The sequence below is a fragment of the Marmota flaviventris genome, assembly GCF_047511675.1.
Source record: "Marmota flaviventris isolate mMarFla1 chromosome 17 unlocalized genomic scaffold, mMarFla1.hap1 SUPER_17_unloc_1, whole genome shotgun sequence".
NCBI lineage: Eukaryota > Metazoa > Chordata > Mammalia > Rodentia > Sciuridae > Marmota > Marmota flaviventris.
In genome coordinates this window covers 820,816-837,258 of record NW_027287693.1, presented here as the reverse complement: position 1 = coordinate 837,258, position 16,443 = coordinate 820,816, and the positions used below count along the sequence as shown (strand labels likewise).

General features: G+C 40.2%; 1 protein-coding gene across 4 annotated transcripts in view; it reads left to right on the top strand.

Annotated features, from left to right (window-relative positions):
• LOC114082774 (E3 ubiquitin-protein ligase rififylin) overlaps window positions 1-16,443 on the top strand; it is a 786,130-nt gene that overhangs the window by 30,106 nt on the left and 739,581 nt on the right. Inside the window, exon 1 of one of the 4 annotated variants that reach the window (XM_027923864.3) lies at window positions 7,519-7,622. The exons of the other annotated variants lie outside the window; for them this stretch is intronic. The gene's annotated coding sequence lies outside the window, so the exon portion shown is untranslated. Of the gene's footprint in view, window positions 1-7,518; window positions 7,623-16,443 lie in introns of those variants that run through there. 4 annotated transcript variants of the gene reach the window in all.

The window sequence follows — 16,443 nt, the reverse complement described above, 5'->3', positions numbered from 1 at the left end:
CCCTTTCCCTCCCACCTCTCATCCCTGTTTAATGTTAATCTTCTTCTCATGCTCTTCGACCCTACTCTGTTCTTAGTTACTCTCCTTATATCAAAGAAGACATTTGGCATTTGTTTTTTAGGGATTGGCTATTCCCCTTCTCGGTCTATTCCCTAAAGACCTAAAAAGAGCATGCTACAGGGACACTGCTACATCGATGTTCATAGCAGCACAATTCACAATAGCAAGACTGTGGAACCAACCTAGATGCCCTTCAATAGATGAATGGATAAAAAAAATGTGCCATTTATACACAATGGAGTATTACTCTGCATTAAAAAATGACAAAATCATAGAATTTATAGGGAAATGGATGGCATTAGAGCAGATTATGCTAAGTGAAGCTAGCCAATCCCTGTATTTTTTATTTTGAGACGAGGTCTCCCTAAGTTGCCATGACTGGCCTATAACAGGTGATCCTTCTGCCTCAGGTGTGAGCCACTGTGCCAGTTAGGGGCCAAGTTTTTTTTAGTTTCTTCTATCATGTTAGCTTCTCCCACTCCTCTTCCACTGGATTAAAATTCAGATTCTTAGGCTGGTTTCTGAATTCTCTCTGGCTTCAATCCGGAGCTCTCTGATTTAGCTATGACTCTCTGAATTGCTAGCAATTATTAATACCATCCCTCCCTTCATGTTTGCCTATGTCTCAAATCAAATCCAGTTACTCATTGAACTTACACATCCTTGATTTTCTCCTTGGGTGCCTTTGTTTTCGTTTTGCTTTTGTCTTACAGTTCACTCTTGGTATGAAGCCTCCTTTGTCTGATCCATCACTGGGAGTAATCACATCCTCAGAGTCTTGTAACAGAGGATTCTGCTTTATAGCACAGTGCGCTTTCTGCCATGTATTTCAATGGTTTGTGTACTTGCCTGTATTTCTCCTACCAGACCATAACCTCATTGAGTAAGAACTGTGTGTTGACCTTTGTATTTGCCCTGGTGTATATAGTTCAGTTTCCTTCACATAGTAGGCGTTCAGTATTTGTCAGGTGAATGAAGGATGGATGAACAGAATTTCAGATTTAAATTTCTGTGATTTATATTTTCCCTCTTTTTCTTTCTCTCTCATTCCCTTTTCCTTGTTTTCTATTAAACTTGCTATGTTTTCCCATGCACTGACTCACTGCACTTCTTTTCCTCCCTTTTCTTTACCCAGATTTTGCCTTATTCTTTCCCCATTAACAGCCACTGTGTGGGTGTGCCACATGTTGCTGGTCAGATCTCCTGTGTTCTCTTGTACCATTCTCTTCTCCCTGTGAATCATATGACTAGCGTGGGAATTGAGTGATGATTACAGTAAGACCTTAATAAAAAGACCATGTATGAAGCACAGCCCTTATGGTTTGTTAGTATATTGCTTTCAAGCGGGGAATTTTCTGATTCTGTGTTTCAAGGGAAAGGGGGAAAAATTCTTGCATAGTAGATAAAGGCATATAATATTTGCACTGTGGGATGTCAGAGGCATCTATTTGACCAGAGAAATAATTCAGGAAGCTATAGTAGCTTCCACTGTTAATATTGAATCCTGAAATTTTTTCTACAGCTGGAAAAAACATTAGAGGTTAGTGTAGTCCAACCTTCCTCTTCCAGAGGAAACAGGCAATATGACTTGTCCATAAAAGCTGGGATATTTGTTGATGAGTGTTTATTCCTAATACTGAATGTGGCTGGGAAACCACCAGCTCTTTGAGAGCAGTGGAAGTTAGGCTTAAAGTGAGAGGCTTCAGCCTTGAAGCTGCTGAGGGCCGCAGAAATACCAAGAGCAAACTGTTAGCGGGGTAGCTGGTAGATTTGGGCTAGAGCATACCAGGAGGACCCTTTGAAGATTCTCAGTTTCTCCCTTCTGGGGTCTGTTCAGTGATGACCAGCTGATAGAAATCTATTCCTTCTGCATTTGGAAAGGGGCCAGTATTTAATTATAAAAGCATTTCCAACTTTTTTTGCTCCTTTTCCCAGCCCTTGTATTCCAAATTTTGTTTCAGACTTCATTTCCTTATTTCAGCACTATTTATATTCGTTTTCTCCCACTTTGGGTGGTGTCGGTAATTGAACCAGTGGTGCACTGAGCTGTGTTCACAGCCCTTCGATTTTTTTTTTTTTTTTTTTTTTTTTTGAGACAAGAGTCTTGCTAGATTGTCTAGGCTGGCCTCATCTCCTTCTGCCTCGGCCTCCTGAATGGCTGGGATTAGAGTCAGGCTTGTGTTAAGTTTTTATTGTTTACTTTAGGACAAATGTCAGTATCAAATATGGGAGATCCAGAAAGTGTCTTAGAGGCTCGTGCTTGTTTTTGATGTTTGTTAGGTGAATCTTTTACCTAATTTGTAGAGTAATGGATTTTATTATCAATTGAAATACCATCCAGTAAGCCATTTGTCAGCACATATGAATAGGTTACCTGTTTGTCAAAGATCTAACACTGTTGGCCTAGGAGCAGTGTAAAGAGATCAGACAGCCCCAAACAGGAAGTCCAGTGCAAACCAGGATGTGCTTTTCTTTTTTTTTTTTTTTAATATTTATTTATTTATGCATCTTTCGTTTTAGGTGGATACATTAGTTTGTTTTTATGTGGTGCAGAGGATCTAACCCAGTGCCTCATGCATGCTAGGGGAGCACTCTACCACTGAGCCACCACCCCAGCCCCAAAGATGTGCCTTTCTTTACTGTAACTTGTGTGCCTGTGTTTTGAAACTTGCCGTGGTTTAAAAAGTCAGGCTGTTAATATTGGTGCTTGACTGAATAAATCTGTTTTTGGTTTGTGAAGAAACTAACATAATAGTCCTTATGGCCTTTGCCTTGATGCATGTGCACATCTTAATTCTAGGGACCAGGTTATTCTTTCTTCCTGGGGCATGGTTGTTTTTCCCAGCTTACACCACACTCATGTGGTTTATGAACTGGAAGCAGAAAATTGACTGCTGGTCTGTTACTTTGGGTAGGTGTAGGACTCAATCTGTGCTTAGCTATTTATTCTTTTAATAACAATAGGAAATTTTAGTCTGCAATTCACCAGCCTTTTAAATAATAGTTTAATTTTGTTAGGTTCCAGGATTTCTAGCACACCTTTTTGAGTGTTTTCTGACCATGGTAGTTTACAAATTACTTTACAAATTACAGAATGGGGGTTGTGAAGGTTTTATTAATCTTTGAATTGAAAATTTCATTAAATACTGGAGGCTGGATCAAATGCTAGCTGCTCAGTTGGCAAGTCTCTGGAGAAGCGGTTAAATAAGTAATTTGTTTAGGGTCACTCTGTTGGTAAACAATCTCAGAGACTTTTGTTTTTCCAAATTCTCGTTGCTTTTTATTTTGAAATCTGCTTTATTACCTTCATTAGGAGACTAGGTTGGCTAAGGGATAACCACCTGCAGGGAGTCACCTTGTGATCTTGGCGGATTATTGCAGTCCTGTGAGTTATTTCTGAACTGGTTCATTCTTTGGTCTCTAACCATACTTGCTACAGGTATAGGTCTTGATAATGTTTTTTGTGCTTTTCATATCCCAGCCATGTCACAAAGAAGATTGCCTATCCTTCCAGTTTGTAAATCCAGGAGCAAAGGGATAAAGAAAAATGGGTGAAAAAAAAGGCACATCTGATCATCAAGGATGGTCTGGGGACTTTGCAAGTGAAAATAGCAAGAAACTGCTTGATATTTACATGTGTGTTTTTTTTTCTTGAATCTATGGAGAAGTGGTAAAAATATACAATATTTTACACTTTGTTGTGGGACAGAGGCAAAGAGGAAAACTGAAGCCCAAATTAAGCATAGGTTTTCTTTGCAAGGAGAGAATACAATGAGAATACAAAAGTTTGTTGTGGTTTTGGTGGCATTCTGTGAAATTGAAATCCATTTATTTCTGCTTCTTGGGATAAATATTGGGCATATTACATCCTGGCAGGAGCAGAAAATGTTCAGGAAGTCAGCATTATTTTTCAGATCGAGATTAAATATCGAACCAAGCTAAAGGTCTGTGGGAGGAGGTGGTACTTCATCTGAATTCATCCTCCATTTATCACAGAATCCCATTTTGGCCTCAGTGCAGTGTGAGCAGTTATGGTGCACCAGGTGGGGGCCAAAGGTGTACAGTCCATTCTTTGGATGTGGCGGGGAAGAAGGGTTGAGGAGCTAAGGGAGAAATTCTGAATTGTGTAGACTGCCTGGGAGGTGGATGACAAACTGAAACTCGTTAGCAGTGAGGTAGACTTGGGAGGAAATTCTACGAGGAGGATAAACCACTTCTCACCACTTCTGAGAGACATTCTTCAAGGGAATATAAGTTTGTGTGTGTGTGTGTGTGTGTGTAATTTTGAGCTAGTGGGAAAGGCCTGGGATCAGTCATTTAGTTCTTGGAGGATGGTTGGAGAACCAAATTGAATATGATTAAAAATATTGGTGTGTTTAAAGAAAAAAGGTACAGATAGAGCAGGTAAATTTTAAGAACCTAAAAAAGTACTTTCTTTTAAAATTATTTATAGTTAACTTGTATTGAACACTTGTTAAGTCTTAGACTATGGGGTAAATACTTGACATGCAGTATTTTAAAAAAAATTTTATTTATTTTTATGTGGTGCTGAAAATCGAATCCACTGCCTCATACATCCAAGCAAGCACTGTACCACTGAGACACAACCCCAGGATGCAGTATTTTATTTTTTTTAAAAAAATTTTTGTTTTTTAGCTTTTAGGTGGATACAATCTCTTTATTTTTTTATATGGTGCTGAGGATCGAACCCAGTGCCTCAGATGTGCTAGGCAAGTGCTCTACTACTTGAGCCACAACCCCAGCCCAGTATTTTATTCTTTCCAGTTATAATTGAAATATAACAGGTTCTATTGTTTTAAGAAAATTTAAGTTATACTGAGGTTTAGTAAACACTAGGATTTAGAGTCCTGTTCATTCTTCATTGCAGTGTTTGACCTCGTTAACTTTTGTGCAGTTCATTTTGGAAAGGCAGATTGCTTAACTTTGATCCTGGTCCTGAAGTGCTGCCTTTTCCCAGGGCACGGGAAGGCTAAACCCTCTGCTGTAGTCTCTGGCAGTGGCTGCTTTTTAAAAAAATCCTAGTTGCCCATTAGTCACTGTGATATTATCTTGTGAAAGTAGCTTTTTCAGGCAGAAGGTTCTGACAGGCATGTTTGATGCATCCTTTTTCCTGCACAGGACTACTGCGGGGATCAGAGTCTGTGTTCTCAAAGAGTTTTGTTATCCGTTTTGATGGAAAGAGTATTCTAATAGAAAAAGGATTCTATGGTAATTAAACTGCAGGTTTGTTTATTCTGTTTTCAGCATTGGTAGGAGATTTTACTCGAACTGCTTTCTTTCCTGATTGACTTTGCCCTTTGGGATAGAATGCCTGGGCTGAAATAAATGTGTAGGTTTCTCTGCTGCAGTGTTCAATCTGTCATCTTTCCTAAATGCCACACTAAGAAGCAGCCATTTAATTGGTCAGACCCCGGGGGTGATATTTTGGCACAACTCCATTGGTTAGAATTACTTTTCCCTGAACTTCATAGCAGATGCTGAGCTCCCTCTGCAGATATTTGTCATGGACTAGTTGAAACCAGGGAGTTTCCAAGAACATTTATAACTTGTGATTATTATGTATGTTTTTCAGTTGTTTACAGCAGTTCCCACTTCAGGAAAAGAGCTCACTTACTGCTAGTAGAAAGTGTAGTCTCTTTCCTTTTCCTTTATTTATAATGTTATTTTAACACTTCATGCTCCAAGGCCTCTGGTATCGTATTTCTTATATCCTTTGGTTGCTTCTCCCTCTGTCTTGGTGAGTCAGGAATGGCAGATAGGCTAAGCTGCACCCTGACCTGGTGTATTTAGTAGGATTGGTTTCTGTGATTTCTAGCATTTCTTTTCTCTGATGTTTTCATATTCATTTGTATTCTTTGTGATTCCCATCACAGTGTCAGGACAATATGATTGGGAAGGCATTGAAACCAGCTGTGCCTTTTGATGCAAGAAAGGGATGGAAGGAGTGATGGCCAGTTCTTCTTCTAGGCTTTTCCTTTCTGGTTTTCTACTGTTGTAATAACTGACAACTTTAACATTTTCTGTTACATTTTAGGCCAAACTTGCCATTCTTTTATTGTTATCCAGTAATCTTAGCAGACATTTTCAAAATTATTGTCAGTATGCCTGAAGTGGGCATGTTACATACTCTTAGGTCTTTACTTAAAGGCGTTGCTATGGTTATATGTATTTAAAACCTTTAGTTTGTTGATCATTTTAGAATCATATTGTGGAGTTTTCAAGCATGAATTTCTGCCCCTCCACCCCCACTCTTCACTCTATTGCTGTTACCTTTATTTAGTTCAGTGAATACATGGTGATTACACTTAGTTGTCATTAAGGCTGAGAATAAATACTCATTCTTGTTTCCTATTTCACCTTCCACAGTGTAACTCTAGGAGAAAAATATATATAGATCATTAGCCATGGTTAGATGTAGTGCTGCTAGAATGCTCATCCCCCAGACTGTAATCACCGTGAGAGATGTAGCACTTGCTAGTTGTTGGTCCTCCTGGATTTGCAGTAGTGTTGGCAGAGCATAGTGCTGAGCTGATACTCCAGGGAGTGAATTAGAGTTACAGGGAGATGTGTGGGATGCTATGAGAGCACATATGGGTCAGAGAAGGTCTCCTTGAGCTAGTGCTCCAGGATGAGTATACTTGAAGGGGATTCCTAAGGCCAAAATAAGCTTGGCATCTGAGGTACTGAAAGAATGGGGTATAGCTCAATGTAAGGCAGGGAAACTAAGGCCCTGAGTGCTGAAGATTTACTTTCATTGTAATTTAGTAGTTACTCTCAGTACAGTTGAGACAATTTTTAAAAGACCCCTTCTTGGCTGGGGATGTGATTAGTTCAGTGGTAGAGCACTTACCCTTGAGTATGCACAAGGCACTGGGTTTGATCTCCAGCAAAGCAAAAAAAACAAACTATAAAAACCTACATAACTAGAATAAAGATGGGCAAGAATAGAAATGCATCTTAGCTATGAAGTTGAAAATTGGTTTATTAATTAATTAATTAATTAATTATTTTTGGTACCAGGGATTAAACTCAGAGGCACTTACTACTGAGCCACATCCCGTCCCATTTTTGTATTTTATTTAGAGACAGGGTCTCACTGAGTTGCTTTGTGCCTCACTTTTTGCTGAGGCTGGCTTTGAACTTGTGATCCTTCTGCCTCAGCCTCCTGAGCCACTGGGATTACAGGTGTGTACCACTGCGCCCTGCTCATCCTTAAGTTGTAAAAAGAAAGAAATGCAGATGATCCACAGATGTATAAATGAAAATTTTAGCTTTTGAAGGATGGTTTTTCTTTACACTATTATACTTTTTTTTTTTATTCTTTGCAGTACTTGGGGATTGAGCCCATGGGCACTCTACCACTGAACTCCATCCCCAGTTCTTTTTTTTTTTTTTTTTTTTTCCATTTTGAAACAGGATCTCTATAAGTTGCTGAGGCTGGCCTTGAACTTGTGATCCTCCTGCTTTAGCTTCACAAATCGGAGGGATTACAGTTATCTAGTGCACTTTATAAAGTGCTCAAGTGTGGAATGCTTGGCTTGGTGAGTAGGTACCCCTTTTTGGTGTCTTTAGAAGGGGGGAGGAACTAGTATTAAATACTTGCTCCCTGTAAGCAAGCCATATTAGGTGATTTTCATTATCTTCTCTCACAGCAAAGCCCTTGAATTACCTTTGCTAATTGTGGGCAGTATGGAAAGTGCAAGTAGCTTACTCTTTCTATATGATCCCCAAATAGTCAAAGACCTTGTACTCACCATCTTCAACCTCTAGCTTTGTGACTCTGATCCAGTTACTAAAACCTCAGGGCCCCAAGTCAGTGTTCACAAAATAAGCGTTTTAATTCTGAGTTTTGTAGGATTATTATGTTAAATGAGATGTTAGATGCAGACATAACTCATTTGGCATATATTAGATGTTTTGGAGTGTTTTCACTTTGTTCTTTAAAAATAAAATTTTCTAGGATCATCTGAAAAGAGAAGTTTAAGGAAACTTAAATATGAATAGCTCCTCTAATTTTCCCTTTGCTGCTTGAAGGAACAGCACAGAAGATTATCTCTCTCCTACAGATTCAGTACTTTATATTAAAATATAATTTGAGGAGTGGATAAGAGGAGCCCCTAGGCCTAGTGTCTTTAAAGTCACTGACATTGTGTTCATGGAGGTTCTGGAAGCTGGCTTGGAGAGAGGCAGACATTAATTCATATTAACTTCAGGCCTTATTAGAATGCCTGCATTTTCGTCATTGTCCTCTCTTTAATGGAAGATTGAAAAACCCAGTAAAAGTATGATCATCTCTGTACTCAGCCCCTCTTACAGAAGATGTGTTGCCAGGTGTAGGGAAGTCTATTCCTGTTATTCTGAAGCTCAGAGAACTCATTCAAGTTGTCTCAGCATGAAAGCCAGGATTTAAGGTAATGTCTGACTGGTTCTAAAACCAAAGTAAAACATATTTGGGAACAACTTTTCACCTCCAAACTGTTTTGTCTTCTAAAAATTTAGCCTTCAAATAAAATTCTTATCTAGGAAATATGTACTATCCATTACCCACATCCATTGGACTGCCTTGGAGGATGGAAGACATCTGTTAGGATTTAAAGCCCTTGGAAATGTTTTCCTCTGCTGAGTTCCAGCCTTGTGAAACATGCTTTGTTTATGTCTGGCCCAGGTACCACTTCAGCAGGGCTGTTTATTTTGATTGAGCTTTGGGTTCTAAAGTTCCACTGTCCACTTGTCTCCTCTGTGACTTAGGTGTTCTGAATTCTTTATTCCTAAATAAATGTTTCAGAAAGAATCTCAGTATCAGAGAGTGTTGAGAGCCACAGCCGAAGGGGCCACAGCCGAAGGGGCCCCAGCAAGCTTCCAGCTGCCGGCTGATGATTGGCTCACAGCGGCCCCAGCAACATCTAGCTGATTGGCTCCTCTGCGGTGATGCTCATTGGGCTGTTTCCCTGCCCTTTCAGACCACGGAGCTGCTCATTGGGGGACTTTTTTGGCTCCGCCCACGTGACCCAGCCAATCGGCCTCAAGAGCAGGAGGATTGTGGGAGGTGTTGAGAAGCTTGTGGGGGGGAGAGAGGCTTGTGGAAAGCCGGTGGTGGCAGTTGAGGCTCTGAGGGTTTTTCTTGAGAGGCTGTTTTGTTTGGTGTGTGTGGTTCTAAAAATAAAGTTAGTTTCTTTTGACAAGTGGCTCCTGATTGTGCCCAGCCAGACTGCGGCAAGAGAGAACATGCTACATTGTCCCACACCCAGCCAATGAGACCAGTTGGTAATATGGTTCACTCTGCAGGTTGCTTACTTACAAGTGGAACAGTGGTCACCCTATTTTATGCTTATTGTATTGTCACCAGCATTTTAAAACTTCCCCAGTTGGGGTGGCCACTGCAGGTGGGTTTACTGGAAAATTCTAGTTGCAACTCTGAGATTCTGTTTTAAATTTAACAGTGTCAAGGGAGTTCAAATTTCTTGCCTGACCAACTTATTTTTAAAGGCAGACAGCCTTCCAAGTTGAGAGATGATTTTAAATTTCAGGTGAGTTCTCCAGAAACAGATGATTCTATATCATGTAGGTGGCATGAGCTTTTTTTTTTTTTGGTACTTGGGATTGAATTTTTTTTTGGTACAGAGCCACTCTACCACTGAGCTACACCTTGAGTCCTTTATTTTTATCTTGAGATAGGGCCTTGTTAAGTTGCCCAGGCTAACCTCGAATTTGTGATCCTCCTAGCTCAGCCTCAGAAGTCACTGGGATTATGGGTGTGTGTCATCATGCGCAGCATATCATCACCTTTGTCAGGGCCCTTCTCACCCTCCCCCAACCTCCTAGTGCCTTGGGTGGTAGGAAACAAGCTCTTCGTGACCAGAGAGAGACTGTGGGCTTTCCAGTCGAGTCACTTTTAAATATATGGGCGGTTGCCATTTTAAAATTATAACTTGTGGTTTAATAATTTTTTGATGTACTATTTATCAAATGTTTACTAATGTTGAGGTATTTTATGTTATTTCTTATTCTTACAGTTATCCTCCTAGATGGGTATAAAGATGAGGTGAGGTATATGTATATATTCTACACACACACACACACACACACACACACACACATATAGGTAAGGAAACAGATGCAAAAAGTTAGGTAACCTAAGGTTAGCTGCCCTTCATTTTTCATTAAGAATTTTTCCTTCTTACAGTCATTTTATAACTATATTGAGAAAATGCTTTTGATCCCAAGGAAAGAACTAGTACTTGAATGTTCTCGGACCTTAGTCTGTTCATTCCACAAATTATTTGGGTGCTTACAATAAAGTGGCACTGGGCTGGTTGCCCCAGGTTTAAAAAAAAAAAATGATGATGATAAACAAGGTTCTTGCCCTGGGAGGTAGACTGTGAACCAAAAATATGATTACAGATTATGATAGTTCTGAAGGAAAGCAACAGACATGAGCAAGTATGTGGAACTGGAGAGGACTTCCCAAGAGACATGGTGCTTGAGTTGAGATCAGAGCATGGAAAGGAGCAGTAGAGGCAGGAAAGAAAGCATAGGGACCCACCCACAGCTTGAGGAGCTGAAGATTCACTATGGCTGGAAGCTTTGTTAGAAAAGGAGCACAGCATGAATTGGAGACGGGGCAAAGTCTTAACCATGTGAGGAGTGGGGCTTTTCATTCTAAAATGCAACAGGGCTCTATTAAAGAACTGCAAGTATCTATGTGGGAAGGAAGGGAGAAGATGATGCCTTATGGAGAAAGAACTGGAGAGCAAAAGGAATTGAAGCTACTTGAGAGACTATTCTTTCCTCCTAGAAGCCACTCTAGAGTCTGGAAATGTAATAGGACACAAAGTCCCTGCTCTCAGGGAGTTTCTAGTCTAGTGAGAAAAGGCAGTTAGCAAGCAAGTGGATAATACCAGCTAGTACCAAGTGTTTGCAATACATGAAATTAGAAAGTGACATTGAAGCTGAGGGTTGGATGACAAGAAGGAGCCAAGCAGTAGAGTTCTGGGGAAAATAGTCCAGGCAGAAAGAATAACAGCAAACCCAAAGGACCTAAGGAATGAAACATAAGTAAGTAGCAGATGAAACATGAGTTAGCCCACTGTCACGGTGGGGAGATGAAAAGAGGAATCCAAATCTCGAGCTTTAGAAAGGTATCAAGCCACCTGAGGTAGAATGTGGGCACCCAAGGCAGTTGCCAACATTTGAGGACAGAGTTGGAAGACCCAAGTTGATGGTATTAATTTACACTTCTATCAGCAGTGTTTGAGTTCTAGCTGCCCTACATCCTTACCAATGCTTGCTGGAATCTCTCTTCATTTCACCCATTTTTATGGGTGGTGGTAATGCATACTGGATGTAATTTGTACTTGTCTTATGATAAGGAAGAGTTTTTAAAACACAGCAGATCCTGGAACATGCCTGTATGCTGATAGGAAAGCTCTAGTAGAGCCGGAGAGCCAGATCCTAGAGGGGGATGAGTTGCAGGGTAGACAGATGACTTTTTTTTTTTTTTTTTTGGTACTAAAGGGAATGAACCCAGGGGTGCTTAACCACTGAGCCATATCCCCAACCTTTTTTATTTTGAGACAGGGTCTCACTAAGGTACCCAGGGCCTTGCTAAATTGCTGAAGCTGGCTTTGAACTTATGATCCTCCTACCTCACCCTCCTGAGTCATAGGTGTGTGCCACCATGCCTGGTTAACTTTTTTTTTTTAATCAAATTATTTCCCTTGTAGCCTATTTAGCATAGGCTTCAGGGTCTATGGGACCTAAGTTTAGATCTTAGCTTGGCTAACTTCTGGCTGTGACATTTAACAAGTTCTCTAAGCCTTGGCTTTACCTGAAAGCAAGAACTAATCAACCTTGTCAGAATCACATGAGAACACTAGGTAAAGGACCTAGCTCAGTGCCTGGCAGATAAGAAGCATTCTTCTAGTGAATACTTTCTCCTTCTCAAAATATGTAATTACTTATCAATTATTTCAGGGAGGCTTAGCTAAGCCATATTGATAGGCCTTTCACAGCGTTTCTGTTCAAAGCCTTTGCAATTGTACTTTAATTGCTTTTTAAGGATAATATACAAGATGAAGCTAAGCCCATTCTGAATTAATGATCTGTAAGGTGGGATACTTTCCTTTATATACTTATAGCATAGATGCTTTTAAACATTCCAGAAATACATTAGTGACAATAAATAGGTGTGCCATCCTCAATAAACTGGTGATGATTCTGTAAGATTTGCTGTCCAGCCATTTCTGACTTTACATGTCAAAGAATATTTCTTTGAGGTTTGGGGGCATTTTAGTTAGTTATTTTTTAGGGATTTTGGTATAGTCTTACATGCTGTGTTTACTATACGTCTGTTAGTTCCAGGATTTAGCTGACTTTGCATCTGTGTAACACCTTTTGTTTGCAGAACTACTTTTGTGCACAGGGTTGTTAATTAAAATCAGAACAGATTGTATAAAAATTTGGGGACTTTATTGCCTTAGTTTTTGATGGTTAGAAAGTTGGTTTGGAGTTACATTGCAAACTAGGACGACCCTTCTATTCTCTTCTCCCTTTCTTAGGAAAGCCAGTAACAGCCACTGATCCACTTTAAATTATTGGCCATGGGAAGGTGAACAAGTAGAAAAGTGTTTTAAAATTATTTAGGGATCTGGGACTTAATAGGAAGCAATCACATTATCTACCCTCTTGCCTCTAACTGAACCTGCCTGCAAGAGGTCATTTATCTTACTCTGTTATTAAGTATAATTTTCCCATTTAGCAGGGCTAAGTCTCCCAATAAATACCAGCATACCTATCAAATCGTCAAAATCCTATGTACTGGCTAGCCATTCTTGCCTCTCAACACGGGAATAGTAAATTTACAAGGAATAGTAAATTTTTCTTATCTCCCCCACCCCCCCACCCCCGCCCCGCATCTGATCCTACAACTCCTATCTTTCTCCCATTAGGCAGAGTAGAAGAGGAGAGCTTGAAATTTCAGACAAGGACAGCAGGAGAGCAGTCAAACTGTTCTTGAGGATTAAATTACCAAGTCCATCTTTTCAGAAGAGGGGGAAGAAAGCCTGGGAAGGAATTTTCAAGCACTCAGTAAAGACATGATACTGATTTTCTTTTAAGACAGGAAGAGCTTTGCAGGTCAGAGAGTGAAGTTTTTCAAAGTGTAGCACTTACCACACCTCACTGTTGTCTCCACTTCAGTGCTTTAGCTACATCAGATGCTGTGTGCATGTCTATTTAGTGCTGATGGGTGAAAAGAATATTCCCAAGAAAAAAGTGTTTAGCTTGTGTGTCACTGTCTACATTACAACCTCCTGTGCTCTGAAATTATCCTGAATGCAGTTGTTATTTAGGCTTAGAGCTTGCCAGTTTGGCAGGAGAGTACTTGTATATGATCACATTAGCAAATGTTTCTTTTTTGGTATTCAAATATCTGTCAAAAAGAGTAAAAGCCTTGTCTACTGACTTCAGTGACCCTGTTTTATTAGACCTAGGTGGTCTGAGGTATTTTTAGCACTGAGACTCTTGACATCAGCCTCCTCCTTCCTGTAGTCATCCCCTTTCCCACATATACATACCTAGATTAAGAGACTTTGTTCTCCACCCGAACATGGGACCTTTGGGATCACAGAAAGGCAAATTTCATGTCTTCTTTTTTTAAATATTGTTTAGTTATCAATGGATGTTTATTTTATTTATTTATATGTGGTGCTGAGAATCAAACCCAGTGCCTCACACATGCTAGGCAAACGCTCTACCACTGAGCCATAAACCCTGCCCCCAGATTTCACGTCTTCTCACAGAACCCAATAACCAGATATCTGGACAGGCTGATGGATTTTTTTTTTTTTTTTTTTGGGGGGGGGTGGGGTGCCATCAGGATGGCACAGTGAAGCTACAGTATCTTTCTGGGGCTACAGACCTCTTGGGTAAGATCTTGTCCAATTGTTTTTTGTATCCTTGATGTTGGTGCTTCCCAAGTGCTTGCTAAAGCATGTGGATTTCAATAACATACAGCCTTCAGGTCGCCCCCACCCTACTGTTTGTGCTTTACCAAGTGTGTCTGCTCATTTTGTGGCAGAGCTTTTACTTCTTAAGGAATCTACACATTGTAATTTTCCTATGTAGAAGAAACATCTTTTCTTTCTTCTTCTTGTCTTTTTTTTGGTGTGGATCAAACCCAGAGCCTTGTGCTTGCTAGGAGAGAGCTCTACCACTGAACTATAACCAAAAGAGTTTATTTTCTTCTATAGCTAAGTGTATTTCCTCTTTCCTTTTTATTTCATTCTTTTATCTTTCTGTCGCTAATGCTGTGAACTTCTCTTTGGTTTCATCTGCCTTTACCTCTCTGCTCCTCTCTGGTGAAAGAGGTAACCCTTCTCTTGCCCAAGAGTAGTCTACCTCTTAGTCTAATCACCTGATTGCTTTTCTTCCTTCTCTTGGCCCTTTAGCCCTTCATTGATTCCCAGCTTCCCTTCTTTATAGTCTCTTTGTCTTGTGGGTTTCCTCTGCAGTCTCTGAATATGCCTACATTTATCTTGGTGATCCTCAGTGCTCTTTAGTTAACTGCCTTCTCTCATGATCAAGTTTCTTGAAAGAATAATTTATTTTTAGAATCTTGCAAGTCTCACTTCTCATTTCCTTTCCAGTCTGTGGTTATCAGTTGGTTTTCTTTTCTTTTTGCTACTGGGAAGTGAATGCAGGGGTGCTCTATTAGTGAGCTGCATACCCAGTCCATTTTATTTAATTTATTTTTTGTTGGGAGCTGTTACTTGGGGCACTCAACCACTGAGCCACATCCCCAGCCCTATTTCATATTTTATTTGGAGACAGGGCCTCACTGAGTTGCTTTTCCTAAGGCTGGCTTTGAACTCGTGATCCTTTTGCCTTAGCCTCCTTAGCTGCTGGGAGGCCACCTCTCACACTCCCCATCCATTTTATTTTATTTTTTTTCTTTTATTTTATTTTTGAGTTATAGTTGGACACAATACCTCAGCTCATCATCTCAGCCTCGCACCTGCTGTCCTCCACACAACAGATGCCTCCTCCTGAGAGCATTATCCCAGTAAATAAATTCACTAGTTTTCTTGTTGTGAATTAAGAGACCCTTGCATTTGTCCTGTACTCCTTTTTCTCTCCTTCTCCTATTTCATTCAATTAATTGACACATCCTGCTAATTCTGTCAGAGTTCTGTCCCTTTCTTTTAAGTCTGCATTCTCATATCTTGCCTGTACTACTCTAGCAGTTTCCTGCTCCTAACCTTCTCCTTGCTGATCTGTCCTCTACACTGACTAGTACTACACGCGCACTCTCATGTGCAAATAACATCATAAAACCTCGCTGCCTAAAGACTCCAGCTGTGCCCCATTACATATAAAGTAAAGACCAGATTCCTTACTTTGGAATATGAAGTCTTCCCTGTTTATTTAACTTGTGTGCCCTTATCTATCCCACCCCATCTTACTCCCACCCTTGACCAACCAAGCATTTTGTAGTTTCTCTAATGACATGGTGCATGCCTTTTTTTTTTTTTTTTCCCCTTACAAGTTTCTTCTATTCCTTACTTCCTGGTAAATTCCTGCCTATTCTCACATCAAGATGTGGTACCTCACTTGAGAAGTCTCTCTGGTCTTGCCTCTGCCCCTATAGAGCTATCCTTCCATCATTGTAGCCCTCCACCCTCAGGTATAAGCCTCCCTTAAAAAGCAGGGACCACCCTGAAATTTCAATTTTTGGTTTTGCAGTTTTAATTCTCTGACCCAGCTATGGGCTTCTTGAGCATAGGTACTAATTAAGCCTTACTTACCTAACACTGGGAAGGGTAGGTGGTTTGCTTCAGTAAAGGTTACAGGCATATGTGAATGTGAAGAGCTTTTAGTAAAAATTGGTGAATCACCTACAATCTTGTTCCCTTTCAGGAGACAAGCCCAGAAAGCCAAGAGATAATTGTGGTGAAACCTCAAGATTTACTTTATATCTTACCTTCCCAGATAAGTTGTAATTAAAGGAATCGTTATAATGCAGATAGCAACAACTAATGTTTATTTAGCGCTTTATGTCCTGTGGAATGTCCAGAGGAGAAACATGAAGTAGGGAAGGGTGCAGCCTACTAGAGGAAGACTACAGCCCATGAACAGTCAAGCAGGGCTTGGGCCCCAGACCTTCTGATTCCAGAGCCTGTGTTCTTATCATTACACGCCGCCTCCAATGTGTCTACCAACATGTGATTTAAAGAATTAACAAAGTTCCTTTTTCAGAGGGATACTCTCCTCCATTGTCCTCATTCTCTTGTCGACAAAGAGTTCATTTACTTTATCACACACACAGGCACACACAGTGTGATGAACTTTTTGCTTCATGATTCC